Below are 18182 nucleotides of genomic sequence, written 5' to 3' on the forward strand. Positions count from 1 at the left end.
AACCCACCAAACAAGAGGTTGTAATTTTTGAAGCCATACGTCTTGTACTCATGCAATAATATGTTAATATAATTAGTAAGTCGGTAATTAAGTTGTAACGTATTTTTATTTTTATGTTTATGGATGGCCATACATTGATGACCTGCACTGTTAACTATATACAATCATTAGACTATAACCCGTATGACATATACGGTTAAGAACTAAAAAACTTAACACGATACGAAACCCGACACGAAATAAATGGATTTGGGTAAGACATTTCAACCCGTTTAAATAAACGGGTTGACACGACACGACACGAAAATTAAACGGGTAAGGTTAGGGTTGGGAATTTCAACTCGAAAATGACCCGTTTATTTATATGCAAATTTTTTGAATTATTTAAATAAACTAGAAAGATACAAAACCAAAACATAAGTAAAAGAAAACCTTCGAATTGAGTCGTTTTGTAATGTTGAAATGACTTAGCCGTCTAGATCAAGACTTAATTTCAGTTTTTCCATTCTCTTTTAAACTACCCAGTTTCTTTCACCACTCTCACATCCTCGCGACCTTTTCATCCACCTCCCCAACTCCCACTTTTTTAATTTTGTCATCTGAACTTGATATGACTTCATCTATCCTGCCTCCAAACTATTAGTTTTTCCTCTCCGCCTACCCAACTCCTACTCTTTTAACATGTTCAATCTTTTAACCTCATATGACACGACATATTTCAAGGTATAACCCTAACCCGAAACCCGACACGAACTCGACACGAAAATAAACGGGTTGACACGACACGACACGTTAATTAAATGAGTCGGGTTAGGGTCAAACACTTTCAACCCGTTTAGTGTTTCGATACGACACGAACTCGACACGACATGATACGATTCTTATGTATAATAATAATATTTAAAATGGTTATAAAATTTTAATAATGTTATTTAATTTAATGATTAATGTAAACAACATAATAATAAAATATAAAACATTTAAATTTGATATACATAACTTTATAATAATAAAATATAAAAAAGACATCTTTTCCAAACATGATTATTTTGTTCCACTGAAAAACATCAAAGAAAACCAATGAAAATTCAACAAAACTAACATGTACAATGCTTTCCATTTTCCGTAAAAAAATTGGCAACAAAAAAATGTTCAAATCAAATGATATAAATTTTGAATTACATATCATAAACTCGAATCATATTTGTTAAAATTCATCCGATTATATGTGAAAAGTTCAGCTCTTGTATATACAACAGAGATAATGACTTTAAAGGATAATATACTTTTCGATTTTTCCACATTTGGTCACCGAGTTTTTATTTTCCGTCCACATTACTCCTTCAACTTATTAAAATATACACGTTCAGTCCTTATGACCGGATACTGTAGGTTAGTTGGTAAAAATGACTTAATAGGTAATATATTTCTCACTTTATAAACATTTAGTTCTTAATATTTTTATACACGTTTAATCATTCATTTTTTTTTATAAAATAATTTTTTTTTGTGTTTATATTCATTCAGTACTTAAGAATGATTTCTTTAGTTTTTTCTCACGACATATTACATGGAACAATCATTAATGAGGTGTTTGGGGCTTTTGATGCTTATGTCCAGCACAATCTCGACTACTTGGTAGCTTAGGTCATGTATTCTGAACGTCATAATTTCTTCATACGATCTCAGATGTTAACGATTTTTATATCCATGTCTTTGTAGTTTAGTCTACTACAATGATATTTACACATAGGGATAATGACTTAAAAGGGTAATATATTTTTCGATTTGTACACATTTGATCACTGAGTTTTTTTTTATCCACATTTACTCCTTCAATTTGTTAAACTATACAAATTCAGTCTTTATGACCGGTTACTCAAGGATAACCGAGAAAAATGACTTAAAAGAGTAATATATTTTTCATTTAGTCTTTAATATTTTTGTACATATTTAGTCCTAAATATTTTTTTGTTTCAAAATAAGTCATTTTTTTGTACTCATTCAGTACATATGAATGAGTTCATTAGGTTTTCTCACGACATCTTACGTGTGACAATTACTGATCATCTGTTTGGGGTTGTTGATGTTTATGTACATCGCGATCTCGACTGTTTGGTTGCGTAGGTCTTATGGTTTGGCTAGGTCTTGTGTCCTGAACGACGTAACTTTTCATATGATATCATATTTTAACGATCTTTATATCCATGTGTTCATTTTTGAGTCTACTATAACTTGGGTTAAAATTACTCTCGTTAAAATATAATATATTTTACTTACGATATTATAAAAACACATTCGTACATGTATTCATAAAAAACGTATGGATATAAAGATCATAAGTAAAAATATATTATTTTTAACGGGAGTAATCTAAACAAAGTTGTAGTACACTAAAATACGAACACATGAATATAAAGATCATTAAAACCCGAGATCGTATGAAGAAGTTATGACGTTCAGAACATATGACCTAAGCAACCAAGTAGTTGAGATCGTGATGGACATAAACATCAAAAGCCCCAAAACATCTCATTAATGATCGTCCCACGTAAGATGTGAGAAAAACATAAAGAAATCATTCATAAATATTTAATGAATACAAAAACAAAAATAACTTATTTTACAAAACAAAAATATTAAGGACTAAATATGAAAAAAAAAATATTAATGACTAAATGTGTACAAAATAAGAAATATAATACCCTATTAAATCATTTTTACCTGTGAACCTGGAGTAGCTAGTCCAAAGGACTAATGTGTACAGTTTAACAAATTGAAAGGGTAAAATATAGACGAAAAAAAAACTCAGTGACTAAATGTGTAAAATCGAAAAATATATTACCCTTTTAAATCATTATCTCTTACACCTAAGCAGAAAGTTTTCTTACGGATACCACTTCATATGTGTCTATTCATACCGAAATAAAAATAAATAAAAAATTGTCCACGTATATAATTATCCAATACCCACATAATCGAAATAAAAATACAATAATGCTGTTAAGAATAAAGTCAAGAAAATAAACTTATCTTTATAGATAACCAAAATTTCTAAGTGCTAGATCAACACACCTTATGAAATATGAACACAAAGTTAGAATAGTCATGGTTATAACCATGAACAAAAATTCTCGTATTATCTTATATTAGCTTATATATTATTGGGTAAATTACATGGATGGTCCCTGTAGTTTGGGGTAACCTGCACGCCTAGTCCCTAAGCAATATTTTTAACTCGAATGATCCCTAATGATAAAATTTGTAACCCGTCTGGTCCCTCACTTTACATTCCGTCTGTTTTGTGGTTAGAAACCCCCCACGTGATAAGCATGTTGGGGTATTTTGTCTTTTCATATCACCCAGTCTTTAAACAGGGTTTATTCGTCTTCCTTCCTCATTTCTTTCTCGATCGCAATCTTCTCCTCCCACCTTTCTTCTCACAGCCGATCAAATATGGTGAAATGCAATTGTGGTGCGATAGGCATTATACGGACTTCAACTACGAAAAGAAACCCAGGTAGGGCATTTTATGCTTACCCGTTAGAGGTATGATGATGTAATTGTTTTGGGGGATTTTCTACTATAATCCTAATATATGTATGTGCTAATGGAAGCTATTGATATGTAACGTCCGTAGATCCGGGCTAGTCAAATTAGAGACGATAAGCATCAAAAATGAATTTTTGATGGAAGATTATTTATAAGGATTAATCTTAACCAAGTTGTAGTATATGTCACAAGGTTTCCAAGCATATAAAGAACGCCAAAATTCGAGTTATAACGAAGAAGTTATGACCTGTCGAAGTTTCGCAACAGAACCGGCATGACCCAGCGCGACGTAAATAGTGAATTTAAGGTAGATAGATATCTATCCTTAGTGATCTAAACTAGATTCGAAGATGTCTTCGATATTAGTCCAACGATAAAAAGACAGACGAAAACGGAGTTCAGATGAAGGAGTTATGAGTTTATAACGGAGTTTTCCTTTCCCGGCCTACTAAAAATAATATATAAGTAATATAATTATAATATATTAAAAATAAAGTCAAAATGATCCAATGGAGTCTAAACGAGAGTTGTAGAGCATAATCTCACCTTCGCGTCGATATAAAGAACGTCAAAAACAGAGTTCGTATGCGAAAGTTATGAATTTCTGAAGTTCGGGGCGCGAAACCCCAAAACTGTCAGAGACCACGACGTGAAAAGCAGTGCCACGACGTGGCAAATCTCCTGACAGCTCCGGGAGTCCCCCAGATGCAACTTGGGATGATGCATTCTGTAACGATCAAGCCCACGACGTGGCAAAAGGATCCCACGACGTGGCAAGGGCCAAATTTGCCCTATAAATAGATTTGAAGGGTCAGCCGACTATGGTTACTCCATCCCTTCTCTCCCACTCCCAATACACCATCTAAGCCCTATTTTAACCCCCCAAAGCCCCGGTATCAACCCCGAGACCCGAAGCAAGTTCCGAAACCCGAAGATCCCGAGAAGAAAAGAGTTTCCGAACCAAAGCTCTGCCCGCGAGAAACCCGGTGTATGAAGTGATCCCGGTTTCACCGAAGAATATCTACTTGAAGAGCAGTAGTGCTGTCCGATCATCTTCTGATCAAGTGAGTGTATAGTCCCTTTCATAAACACGATTATAATACAAGTATTGTTTGAATGTATTAGCTATATGTTTTGGGTGAGTGTGTGGTCACTTTCTTCTAACACATAAATATTAAGTATTTGTTATGAAATACGTGCTATGTGTTTATATATTGTTTGTTTATTTGAGATTGAGTATGGAATGGATGAACTATATAGGTTTTAATGAGTTAAACTATATATATATATATATATATATATATATATATATATATATATATATATATATATATTTTTGTATCTACGAATATGTTGGGTAGGACATGGGTAGATGAGATCCGTGAGTATGGATCACATCAAGAGGTTAGTTTTAGATCCGTGAGTATGGATCACATCAAGAGGTTGGATTTAGATCCGAGAATATGGAATAGGAAAAGAGATAAACTTGTTATTAATCCGGGAGTATGGATTAAGACATAGTAAATTGTCCCTAGTCCGGGAGTATGGATTGGGCACAGTTTAGATCCGGGAGTATGGATCAGAACAGGATTTAGGTATAGTAAATTATCCCTAGTCCAGGAGTATGGATTGGGCACAGTTTTAGATCCGGGAGTATGGATCAGACCAATAGGTAAACTTGTCATTAATCTGGGAGTATGGATTAAGAGATAGTAAATTGTCCCTAGTCCGGGAGTATGGATTGGGCACAATTTTAGATCCGGGAGTATGGATCAACCCAAGAGATTAGTTTAGATCTGGGAGTATGGATTAGACCAAGAGGTTAGTATTAGGTTATAGAGTATGGATCAGGTGGACAGATTAGTTTAGATCCGTGAGTAGGGATCAGATAAAGAGGAAAAATTTAGATACGAGAATTTAGATCGTGGCATTGTGAGGATCGATGGGGTGGGATAAGAGTTGCTTTTTATATGGTGAAATTATATAATTTTGGATGTTCTATATTGTTAGGTGCATTTCATGTACCCATTTTGTAGCTTTATTTTATAAAAGTACATTGCATATAGGCTTAAACTCATGAATTTTGCATGTTTTTCGGGATTTTTCATGAGGCAATTTCATTCAAATACTTTTGTGATATTTCAGGGACTTTTGGAGGTAGGATCTTGTTGGAGGAGGTAAATAAAAGTTGCGGACAAAATTTCAGGACTTGCGGAGCACCGAGGAGCAAGATATCAAAGAAAAGAACATTTTGGCTTTACAGAGATTTACACGGCCGTGTAAATGCAAGCCTTGCGTTTACGCGGGCCGTGTAAACGTAGATTTCTGCGCAGTATACTTTTGCGTTTACGCGGGCCGTGTAAATGACAGTGTTAATTTACGCGGGCTGTGTAAACGTAAACGTAGGTTTTAAAGCAGTTTTTCACCATTCTTAAAGGGGGGAACCGAATTTTTACTTTAGGGGGGTCGACTTTTGGAGTAGAGAAGGCAAATTTCTTGAGGATTTTGAAGTTGATTAACACTTGGGAACATTTGATTTCATTTTGTAAGAACTTTAATTTCATTTTCTAAATTTGCGATCTTGTTCTAGCCTTGAGTGGCTAGAACCCTAAATTCTCCAACTTTATGTCTTGACATTTGGATGTGATTTCAATCATATAACTTGATGTTTGCTTTCAATTTTCTATCTAGTGAATTTGATTTTGTCTCAATTGAATGTTTGATTCTAATTGTGATTCTTATTGGCCATTTGAATTAGGGTTAGATCATTTAAGTTATCTAATTGCAAAATCCGTAATTGTTTTGTAAATTGGACTAGGTAACAAGCACTAATCTGATTTCTATTGAATGAAATTAGTGTAAATCTATTCACACATTCTTATGCTCCCGAGCTTATGAGGAGTATTGATTATTGTTGGGAACATTCACATAAAGTTTAATGCAATCTTTCAACCTAATTCTAAGAGCTTGTTTAGATTAGATTGGTAAGGTTAGGATTAATCAAAGAGCTTGTTTTGGTTAATTATTGTGGTGAATGGGAAGTGTTAGAGCTTGTTAACACTTTCAAGTACCAACTTAGATAGAATTAAACAAATATCTTATCATCCATGGAATCACATTGCTAATTTGTCTTGCATAGAGTTGGAGTTCTCACAAATCCTGAATTTGTTTCATTTAATTGATCATTTACTTATTGCTTTAGTCTTTTGTTTAAATCATTGCATACCAACCCCCCATTTATGTGACCATTATTGTACCTTCCGCAAAAAGGTATAAACATTTGTTCTGTGTCTTTGTGGATCGACCCTACTTACCTTGTATTACATTTCTAGTACAAAGTAGTAGTGTTTAAGGAGTTATTTTACCCCTTTATTTGTTGGGTTTGACACGCTCAACAAATTGGCGCCGTTGCCGGGGACACGGTGTTACTAATTGTTTATGCCAAGCATATTGTGAGCAGGTGCTTTAAAAAAAAGGTCAGGTAGAAGATAAGTTTTCAGTTGAAGGAATTGGCGAGAAGGTTAATGTGTTGTAAAGGCCCGCCTACTTAGAACAAAGCACATTCAGGGGCCAAGTCGAGCCAATGACTTAAAACAAGGGCAGCTAACCGGGAGGCAACCCGGGGGTTTTTTTTTTCCTTTCTGTTAAAACTTCTTAGTCTTTGGTAAATTTCAATTGTTTTTTAATGTCCCAAATGGTTTTGAACTTATTTTTTATGCCTAGAAAATGAATCTCCGGATCCAAAAATACTTCACGGATAGCTTGGGGAGGATGAAGAGGAGGTTCACACCATAATTGTGAGGCTCCAAGAACGATTCGGTAAATTCTTTCCATATCTTTAACCGTTCATATTTTACTTAAAATTCAATCATAGTGCATTTGTTACTGTTTTAGACCCATTCCCAACCCAGCTACCATCCTCCACCATCCGACTCTTAATAGGCCGACTATGCCTCTCTCCAAGCATCGAGGACGATGCTATATTTTAAGCTTGGGGAGGGGAATCCATCCATGTATAAATCCCGTTGCATGTAAAAGTACATATTGCATTAATTTTCATTTCATTTTCTTTTTCATTTTTTTTTTCTGCATGGAAAATTTTTCAAAAACCAAAAAGATTTTCTTTCTATTCTAATTTTTATTATTTTCTTTGCATTTTGTTTTCATCTAAATTTTTGCATTGCATAAAAAAATTTAAAAAAAAAATTTGATCCAATCCCAAGCAACCGAATCTTTTCAAAACAGTTGAGATGGTAAGTGAGTTGTGTGCCTTGAAATTGGCTTGGTCTTTTTATTGAAAAATCTAAAAGCAAGTTAATCACACACGAGCACATCTCCCGAAGCTACTTGTGCAAAACAAAAAATGAGAAGATTGTCTACACTGGAGCATAACAGCAGGTATGAGTCGATTCTTTGGGACATATGACTGGTCTTATGAGTAGTAATGTTCAATTGAACTTAAAATGCCAAATTCAAAAGTTTATAAAAATGAATGCAAAATCTCAATGTCCCGTCTTCCAGCGCTCTTAAAAGTCCTTTCTACTCATTCCCTTTTATATACCCTGCTTGAGGACATAGCTTTCAACTATACTTACGGGTCTTTGCATGTTAACCTTTAGTCCCCTGAAAAATGTCTTAGAAGTCCTCACGCTAATAGACCGTGAGATGTCCCATAATAGAAAAATCAAGGACGGAAATATAAAGAAATTGGCCAAATAAATAAGTTAATAAGAGTGTTATGTGTTAACTTAGTTATTTGTATTTGTGTAACTTATATATATATATATATATATATATATATATATATATATATATATATATATATATAAACTATTATTAAGTTAATCTGTGATATTTGGGATTCGAACAAGTAAGCTCTGAGGGGTTTTTTTACACCTAATCGCCTAAAGCTAAATTGTTTGGGAGTGATTGAGTTGAAAATTCGTTACACGGGTTCCATAGAAAGTCATGAACTTAATAATAGCAAATAAAGCTAATCTGTGGCCTTTGAGATTCGGGCAAGTAAACCCAAGGGATCTCTTTAAATCTAGCACACTAAGGTCATTTGATTTGGATGTGTTGGTTGGAAGCCCGTTACATGGATTTCAAAGAAAGCCATGAGCTTTATTTGTAAAAAATATAATTAAGAAGTTTATATATAAGTGTGTTTATAGTTTAATTGAATATTGTGTTTAAAAAAAATACTTGGCTGTCAAAAGATTCCCTTGGACTTGGATTTGAACTTATGACATTGGACTGAATGTTAATTACTTTGACTGGTGTAAGTGGTTTGAAGTTTGTAACCAATCTGGATAAATATTATGGAATTTTTAGAAAAAAGATTTTTAAGAAAAAGATTGTTGCTGACCAACAAATAGCTGGAATCGGACATTGTTATATTTTATGAAACAAAGATGGTTGAGCATGTTTTGTCACATATAATTTCACGAGAGTAAGACCATAATTTGTTCCAAGAATTGACTTGATGATATTGAAAATGAATAAGTGCGGTGATCTTTGGTTCTGTTGAGTTGTATTAGGGAGTGGCTAAGGTCTTATTTCTATTGTTATATAATATTTTGAGACTAAAGCCAAGTTGATTGAAGGCACGACAAGTATATTCTCAACTATGGCACAAAACAGGGTTAATTGGGTTGGATATATCCTTTCATGTTAGTTTTGATTTCATGCATTAAGTTTCAAATAGTTTGAACTTTAATTTTCTTTTAATCTATTCTATTTTATTTTCTCCAGTTTAAATCTTCTTGTTCTTTCTTCAGGACAAGAAAGGTTTAAGCTTGGGGAGATTTGTTAGGTGCATTTCATGTACCCATTTTGTAGCTTTATTTTATAAAAGTACATTGCATATAGGCTTAAACTCATGAATTTTGCATGTTTTTCGGGATTTTTCATGAGGCAATTTCATTCAAATACTTTTGTGATATTTCAGGGACTTTTGGAGGTAGGATCTTGTTGGAGGAGGTAAATAAAAGTTGCGGACAAAATTTCGGGACTTGCGGAGCACCGAGGAGCAAGATATCAAAGAAAAGAACATTTTGGCTTTACAGAGATTTACACAGTCGTGTAAATGCAAGCCTTGCGTTTACGCGGGCCGTGTAAACGTAGATTTCTGCGCAGTATACTTTTGCGTTTACGCGGGCCGTGTAAATGACAGTGTTAATTTACACGGGCTGTGTAAACGTAAACGTAGGTTTTAAAGCAGTTTTTCACCATTCTTAAAGGGGGGAACCGAATTTTTACTTTAGGGGGTCGACTTTTGGAGTAGAGAAGGCAAATTTCTTGAGGATTTTGAAGTTGATTAACACTTGGGAACATTTGATTTCATTTTGTAAGAACTTTAATTTCATTTTCTAAATTTGCGATCTTGTTCTAGCCATGAGTGGCTAGAACCCTAAATTCTCCAACTTTATGTCTTGACATTTGGATGTGATTTCAATCATATGACTTGATGTTTGCTTTCAATTTTCTATCTAGTGAATTTGATTTTGTCTCAATTGAATGTTTGATTCTAATTGTGATTCTTATTGGCCATTTGGATTAGGGTTAGATCATTCAAGTTATCTAATTGCAAAATTCGTAATTGTTTTGTAAATTGGACTAGGTAACAAGCACTAATCTGATTTCTATTGAATGAAATTAGTGTAAATCTATTCACACATTCTTATGCTCCCGAGCTTATGAGGAGTATTGATTATTGTTGGGAACATTCACATAAAGTTTAATGCAATCTTTCAACCTAATTCTAAGAGCTTGTTTAGATTAGATTGGTAAGGTTAGGATTAATCAAAGAGCTTGTTTTGGTTAATTATTGTGGTGAATGGGAAGTGTTAGAGCTTGTTAACACTTTCAAGTACTAACTTAGATAGAATTAAACAAATATCTTGTCATCCATGGAATCACATTGCTAATTTGTCTTGCATAGAGTTGGAGTTCTCACAAATCCTGAATTTGTTTCATTTAATTGATCATTTACTTATTGCTTTAGTCTTTTGTTTAAATCATTGCATACCAACCCCCCATTTATGTGACCATTATTGTACCTTCCGCAAAAAGGTATAAACATTTGTTCCGTGTCTCTGTGGATCGACCCTACTTACCTTGTATTACATTTCTAGTACAAAGTAGTAGTGTTTAAGGAGTTATTTTACCCCTTTATTTGTTGGGTTTGACACACTCAACATATATATATATATATATTTATATGATATAACATTGTGGGATGAAAACCCTATATGCTCACCAAGCTCCCAAGCCTGACCCACTCAGTTTTCTTTGTATCACAGGTATCGATACGAAGATATATTTCACAGAGAGATTTAAAGGAGATATAAATCATTAGTGTAAATAATATGTAAGTTTTGTTTATGCTTATATGTCTGTATCAGAACATGACATCCCGAGGTTTTATTATTAAATGAAAAATACATTCTTTTTGAGAAATGTTTTGATAAGTTTTTATCATATCTTGTTTTGGGAACAAATTCCGCAACCATTTTCTTTAAACCATTACTCTGATTTTAAAATAAAGCATAAACAAATCGGTCTTTTCTGGCCGTGAAATTGGGGATGTCACAGTTGGTATCAGAGCATTAGTTTAAGCGAACTAGGAATTTGTAGGAAATTTCTAGACTTAAACCTAGAATGCTAAGTAATGATTGTGAGGAGTGTGTCTAAAATATGTTAGGTAGTACACTTAAATTGACACAAGCACTAGTTTATTTTATGAATGATGCCTAAAATGCTTTTATGTGCTAATTGTTTTGTGTGATAGCTAAATTGATGCTATTATTTGTTCGGATCTATGGTCTGTTGCCGACCGGATCTGGAAACCTTATGTGTGTAGGATTCTAAGCGTACAACTACGGTATTAGAACTAGCATGTAAACGTTTCGGAGTGATAAGGATGATTTGAATATCTATCGTGAATAAGGATCTAATTTCACCTTATTGGGTGTGTAGATCAAAAAATGGTGAGAACAAGAAGTGGAGTTGGAAGCGCTGATGAAAACAGGAATCAACCACCAGTGATTGAGCAAATACCTGTCGTAGCAGCAGCACATGAGTCGATAACAATGGCTGGTGTACAATTGATGATTCGAACGATGTTGGATCATCAAATGGAGGAGACTAGACGGTTGCTTCAACAGAATCGTGAAGAACTATCAATTCAAGTGGAAGAGCCCGTATTAAATGAAGGGCACTCGGAAGGTGGAAACTTCAGTGGATCGGTTGGTCAAGCCAACCCACCGATAGTTAGGCAAAACAACCATGATGGAAGGAATGATGGAATGGGATGCAAGTACAAGGACTTTCTAACTTACAAACCATCGACCTTCACTGGAAAGGAGGATCCGATCGAAGTGATGGATTGGATCTCCGAAATGGAGTTAGCCTTCATGACTTGTGGCTGCAGAGGCAAGTTGCAGACTACCTATGCAGTGCGTCAGTTCCGAGGTGGAGCCATTCGATGGTGGAAAACTCTAGGGAAGACTTTAAACCCTAATGAGCCACTGCAATTGTCATGGGCAGAGTTCTTGGCGCAGTTCAGGCGCAAGTTCTGCTCGGCTCAAAATCTGTTGGAATTGGAGAATAACTTTCTGACATTGACGAAAGGCAGCATGTCAGTTGATGAATACACTAATAACTTTATAGACAAGATGGAGTTTGCTTTGCGCATCATTCCAGATGAGCTGACAAAGGTTGACCGGTACGCAAAGGGACTCTCATGGGAGTATGCAGTGCCAGTTCGTCAGGTTCCTACTCTAGAGGCAGCTATCTGGGCTACCAAGTCTGTTGAAGATATGATTAAGGGAAGAGCCGCCAACAAGGTTGAAGTTGGAAAGAAAAGAAAGATTGAAGGATCTTCAAGGTCCAATGAGAAGAGAAAATTTTCGAAGTCTGATTCGAAGAAGCTCGAAGAAGGAGCATAATGGTGTGACAAGTGCAAAAGGAAGCACATTGGGGAATGCTCTAAAGAAATGACTTGTTTCAAATACGGGAAGACGGGTCATTACGCCAGCAAATGCCTAAACAAAAGAGAAGCCTGCTTTAAGTGTGGTGAAGAAGGACACTTCAAACAAAACTGCCCAGGAAGGGAAGAAATTACAAAGCCAAATGTGCCGCCAAGGCCAAAGGCAAGAGCATTTCAAATGATCCTTGATGAAGCAGATGGCAATGCAAGGAATCAGGAATGCGGATTTTATATCCAAATATCAAGTTATAAAGTAGCGATATGAAAAGTAACATGTGGTGTAGCCTATTAGAGGCATAGTATAGGGTGAACTTGAACTTTTGTGTAATTGTTTCAAGGAATTAATATAAACCCTAGTTTTGCTAACTGATGTGTTGAATGATTGTCTGATTTTCTTGTATGGTGAATTGGTCGACTGCGGGACAATACTTGGGACGAGTATGAGTAGGTGTGAAAGGTAGTAGATGCATATACTACCGGAAGCACAGGACTCGCACTTGGATCAGGGAAAGTCACAAGGTTACCAAGAAGCTAGTAACTGATTCCGTTTTGTTTAAGTGTGTCATTACCCTTGTTTCGATAGTGACTAGTAAGATGGTTGTTATTCTGACCCTAGTGGTCATATCAAATTGAGTCCAACTACGAGGAGTTTGTTACGTGGTTCATGGAACCAAGTTCGATGTAACATCTGACCTAAGTAAAAAGATTGAAATCAATGTGATCGATAGCATCGTGTTCGTTGTTAAGGAAGCTTGTAGCTAGAAATGCTACATGTAAAAATGTGATTATATCACATTAGAATATGAAAGAAGGTATATTCCATTCTGGAATTTGACTCTAAGAGACTTGAGTCTAAGCGTTGCATCATACGATGAGAGGTCATTAGAACACGACCCATCGGTTTGTTACAATAGATAAATGAAAGTATTTATCCTGAGAAGAAGAAGGAGTCCACAATAAGGACTTATTTTGTAACTTGGAAGTTATGATTGAAAGTACAACATAGTACGATAAGCAGATGCAAGATTGGGCATAGTCTGCGGTCAAGAAAACCATAGAGTTAAATACTCTATCGAGGAAAAATAGAAGTTACGGTTATTACCTAGGATGAAGAGATAACGTGTGGAATCATTATGCAATCCCTATTTCGTTGATGATTCTGGGACGTAATCATCCTAAGGGGGAGATAATTGTAACGCCCGTAGATCTGGGCTAGTCAAATTAGAGACGATAAGCATCAAAAATGAATTTTTGATGGAAGATTATTTAGAAGGATTAATCTTAATCAATTTGTAGTATGTGTCACAAGGTTTCCGTGCATATAAAGAACGCCAAAATCCGAGTTATAACGAAGAAGTTATGACCTGTCGAAGTTTCGCAACAGAACCAGCATGACCCAGCGCGACGTAAATAGTGAATTTAAGGTAGATATATATCTATCCTTAGTTATCTAAACGAGATTCGAAGATGTCTTCGATAGTAGTCCAACGATAAAAAGACAGACGAAACGGAGTTCAGATGAAGGAGTTATGAGTTTATAACGGAGTTTTCCTGTCCCGGCCTACTAAAAATAATATATAAGTAATATAATTATAATATATTAAAAATAAAGTCAAAATTAGCCAATGGAGTCTAAACGAGAGTTTTAGAGCATAATCTCACCTTCGCGTCGATATAAAGAACGTCGAAAACGGAGTTCGTATGCGAAAGTTATGAATTTCTGAAGTTCGGGGCGCGAAACCCCAAAACTGTCAGAGACCACAACGTGGCAAGCAGTGCCACGACGTGGCAAACCCCCAGATGCAACTTGGGATGATGCATGCAGTGACGATCAAGCCCACGACGTGGCAAGGGCCAAATTTGCCCTATAAATAGATTTGAAGGGTCAGCCGACTATGGTTGCTCCATCCCTTCTCTCCCACTCCCAATACACCATCTAAGCCCTATTTTAACCCCCCAAAGCCCCAGTATCAACCCTGAGACCCGAAGCAAGTTCCGAAACCCGAAGATCCCGAGAAGAAAAGAGTTTCCAAACCGAAGCTCTGCCCGCGAGAAACCCGGTGTATGAAGTGATCCCGGTTTCACCGAAGAATATCTACTTGAAGAGCCGTAGTGCTGTCCAATCATCTTCTGATCAAGTGAGTGTATAGTCCCTTTCATAAACACGATTATAATACAAGTACTGTTTGAATGTATTAACTATATGTTTTGGGTGAGTGTGTGGTCACTTTCTTCTAACACATAAATATTAAGTATTTGTTATGAAATACGTGCTATGTGTTTATATATTGTTTGTTTATTTGAGATGGAGTATGGAATTGATGAACTATATAGGTTTTAACGAGTTAAACTATATATATATATATATATATATATATATATATATATATATATATATATATATTGTATCTACGAATATGTTGGGTAGGACATGGATAGATGAGATCCGTGAGTATGGATCACATCAAGAGGTTAGTTTTAGATCCGTGAGTATGGATTAGATCAAGAGATTGGATTTAGATCCGAGAATATGGAATAGGAAAAGAGATAAACTTGTTATTAATCCGGGAGTATGGATTAAGACATAGTAAATTGTCCCTAGTCCGGGAGTATGGATTGGGCACAGTTTAGATCCAGGAGTATGGAACAGAACAGGATTTAGGTATAGTAAATTATCCCTAGTCCGGGAGTATGGATTGGGCACAGTTTTAGATCCGGGAGTATGGATCAGACCAATAGGTAAACTTGTCATTAATCCGGGAGTATGGATTAAGAGATATTAAATTGTCCCTAGTCCGGGAGTATGGATCAACCCAAGAGATTAGTTTAGATCCGGGAGTATGGATTAGACCAAGAGGTTAGTATTAGGTCCTAGAGTATGGATCAGGTGGACAGATTAGTTTAGATCCGTGAGTAGGGATCAGATAAAGAGGAAAAATTTAGATATGAGAGTTTAGATCGTGGCATTGTGAGGATCGATGGGGTGGGATAAGAGTTGCTTTTTATATGGTGAAATTATATAATTTTGGATGTTCTATATATATTTATATGATATAACATTGTGGGATGAAAGCCCTATATGCTCACCAGGCTCCCAAGCCTGACCCACTCAGTTTTCTTTGTATCACAGGTATCGATACGAAGATATATTTCACAGAGAGATTTAAAGGAGATATAAATCATTAGTGTAAATAATATGTAAGTTATCTTTATCCTTATATGTCTGTATCAGAACATGACATCCCGAGGTTTTATTATTAAATGAAAATACATTCTTTTTGAGAAATGTTTTGATAAGTTTTTATCATATCTTGTTTTGGGAACAAATTCCGCAACCATTTTCTTTAAACCATTACTCTGATTTTAAAATAAAGCATAAACAAATCGGTCTTTTCTGGCCGTGAAATTGGGGATGTCACATGATAGTACAGGGACCAAGGTCTGGCTTTATTAAGTGGGTAGATAAAGAAAAGCATGGTCATGTAGTGGAAATAAAAAATGAGGGGCTTGAAATCCGAATTTAAGAACTCGAGGTCCAAAATCGGAATCTGAAGACATTGTTAATAATCAGTTGATTTTTGTTTTTTGGGATAATTGTTTACAAGTTGTAGTGTTAGGTTTAAGATCAATTGATGTAGTTGCAGTTGTTAATCATATCATCTCTATGATATTTTTCTTCATTAAGTACTCTCTAATGTACTCCAAACATGTAATGATCGGTACATCATGACCTTCAACAATCTTGCTATTCAGAGATTCACACATATTGTTAAGCATAGTATCCGTATGAGCTCTACCTAATAAATCATTAATAATGCATCAATCATTGTTACAAACTAATGATCTAACATTAAAATCTACTTGTAAAGTGTGAACGAGACCAATGTTGAGGAGGAATGTTTTTAAGCCACTCATACGCATCGTTATGAAGTTTTCTAAGTTCGTCCATTGAACGTTGAAACTATTGAACAGTAGATGCTTTTGGACAATCCCATAACATGTCTTTGAATTGCTTTACCCTCCAATTAGCTTTCATGTTTTCATGGATATGACAAAGACAATAATGATGCTCAGCGCATGGAAACAACTTTGCTATAGTAAGTAACACTCCGTATACATGGAAAATATGTATTAAAAGTATATCATATATAATTTATTAATTTGATATTCAAATTAATACCTTTTTTTTGTCTGTCATAAATGTAAAATTCGAGTTGGTTCCTAAACCCAAATCATCCCCTAGACAAGTTAGAAACCAAGTCCATGAGTTGGTACTCTTAGATTCCACAACAACATAAGCCAATGGATATGTTCCATTATTACCATCAATTCCCTACATAACTAAACATTTCACAATTAACCTAAAATACAACTTTTTTAAAATATAAATGTAGTTCATATGAAAAATGGTTACCACAGCTGAAAGTATTTGTCATGGGTATGGACCCTTCATAAAAGCACCATCGAGACCAAGAAAGTCTCTTCTTCGAGCAGCAAATCCCTTTTTTAAAGGACCAAGACACATTTATATGCGCTTGAAAGTTCTAGTTTCTTCATTTGGATTTGGTCCACTCTCTACATCAATCTTCACAATCGTGTCTGGGTTATGTTTTTGAAGTTCTAGAACATAATCTATCAATAGAGCATACTTAACAACATAATACCCCCGCACCTAATTAAGAGCTTCCGTTTTAGCCCTAAACACTTTCATCTTAGAAAGTCCCACTTGGTAATCACGTTGTAGTTGTTCTTGTAAAGCACGAATTGGAACAGTCGAGTTAGATTCCACCTGAGTTGCAATTTTTTTGGTGAGAAACTTATAAGTACAAGCTTTAACATTTCGAATTTGGAGACAACGATGTTATTTTTTGAAAGATTTGACCATCTAGTTTATATCACGTTTCCATTTACTAGCATAGAGGCTCCACAGGGACTTCTCTTCATCTTAATTGTTGACTTCTTGTTGACCTTCCCTACTACTTTCTAAGTTTCCCAGTTTTGGTATTGCCCCCCTACACACAACTCTTACCCTATTCTTGTCATTTTTTTCAAAATCAAGTTCCCTTCTTGTCTCAATAGCATGTAGTTTAACTATTTCTTTAAACTTTTGGGCTGTATTAAAGGTTTGAAGGATATAAAATAGTTCAAAAACATTTGCTTCATCATTCTCATGAGCTCTTTGGATAGCTTTGATGTTCTTCTTGCGTTAAGCAACTGGACCTTCATCCGAAGATGAGCCTGACAAAAGAACCTCATTATTTAGCACTTCATTAAGCTCCCCAACTTCATTCTCTTCTTGTACCACATTGTCATTCTTACCTCTAACCCAATCTGCATCCATATCAATGTTATCATTGAAATCATTCATGTCAACTTCTACATCATCTAAGATGTTGTCATTATCAACATAAAAGTCTATGTCATCAGACACACTGGATTCATAACCACTATCATCCCCAAATTTGTCATCACTTCCAAATTCATCTTTATTTATGTCCTCAAATTTATCCTCACTTTCAAATTCAGACCATGGATCTTCTCCATCCTTCTTACCATCCCCAAATTCAACTTCATTTGTGTGCTCAAATTTGTTCCCAATTTCAAATTCAACACATGGATTTTCTTCCTTGTTATTATC

This window comes from Lactuca saligna, chromosome 1 (genome assembly GCF_052625555.1).
Source record: "Lactuca saligna cultivar CGN05327 chromosome 1, ASM5262555v1, whole genome shotgun sequence".
In the NCBI taxonomy this organism is placed as follows: Eukaryota; Viridiplantae; Streptophyta; class Magnoliopsida; order Asterales; family Asteraceae; genus Lactuca; species Lactuca saligna.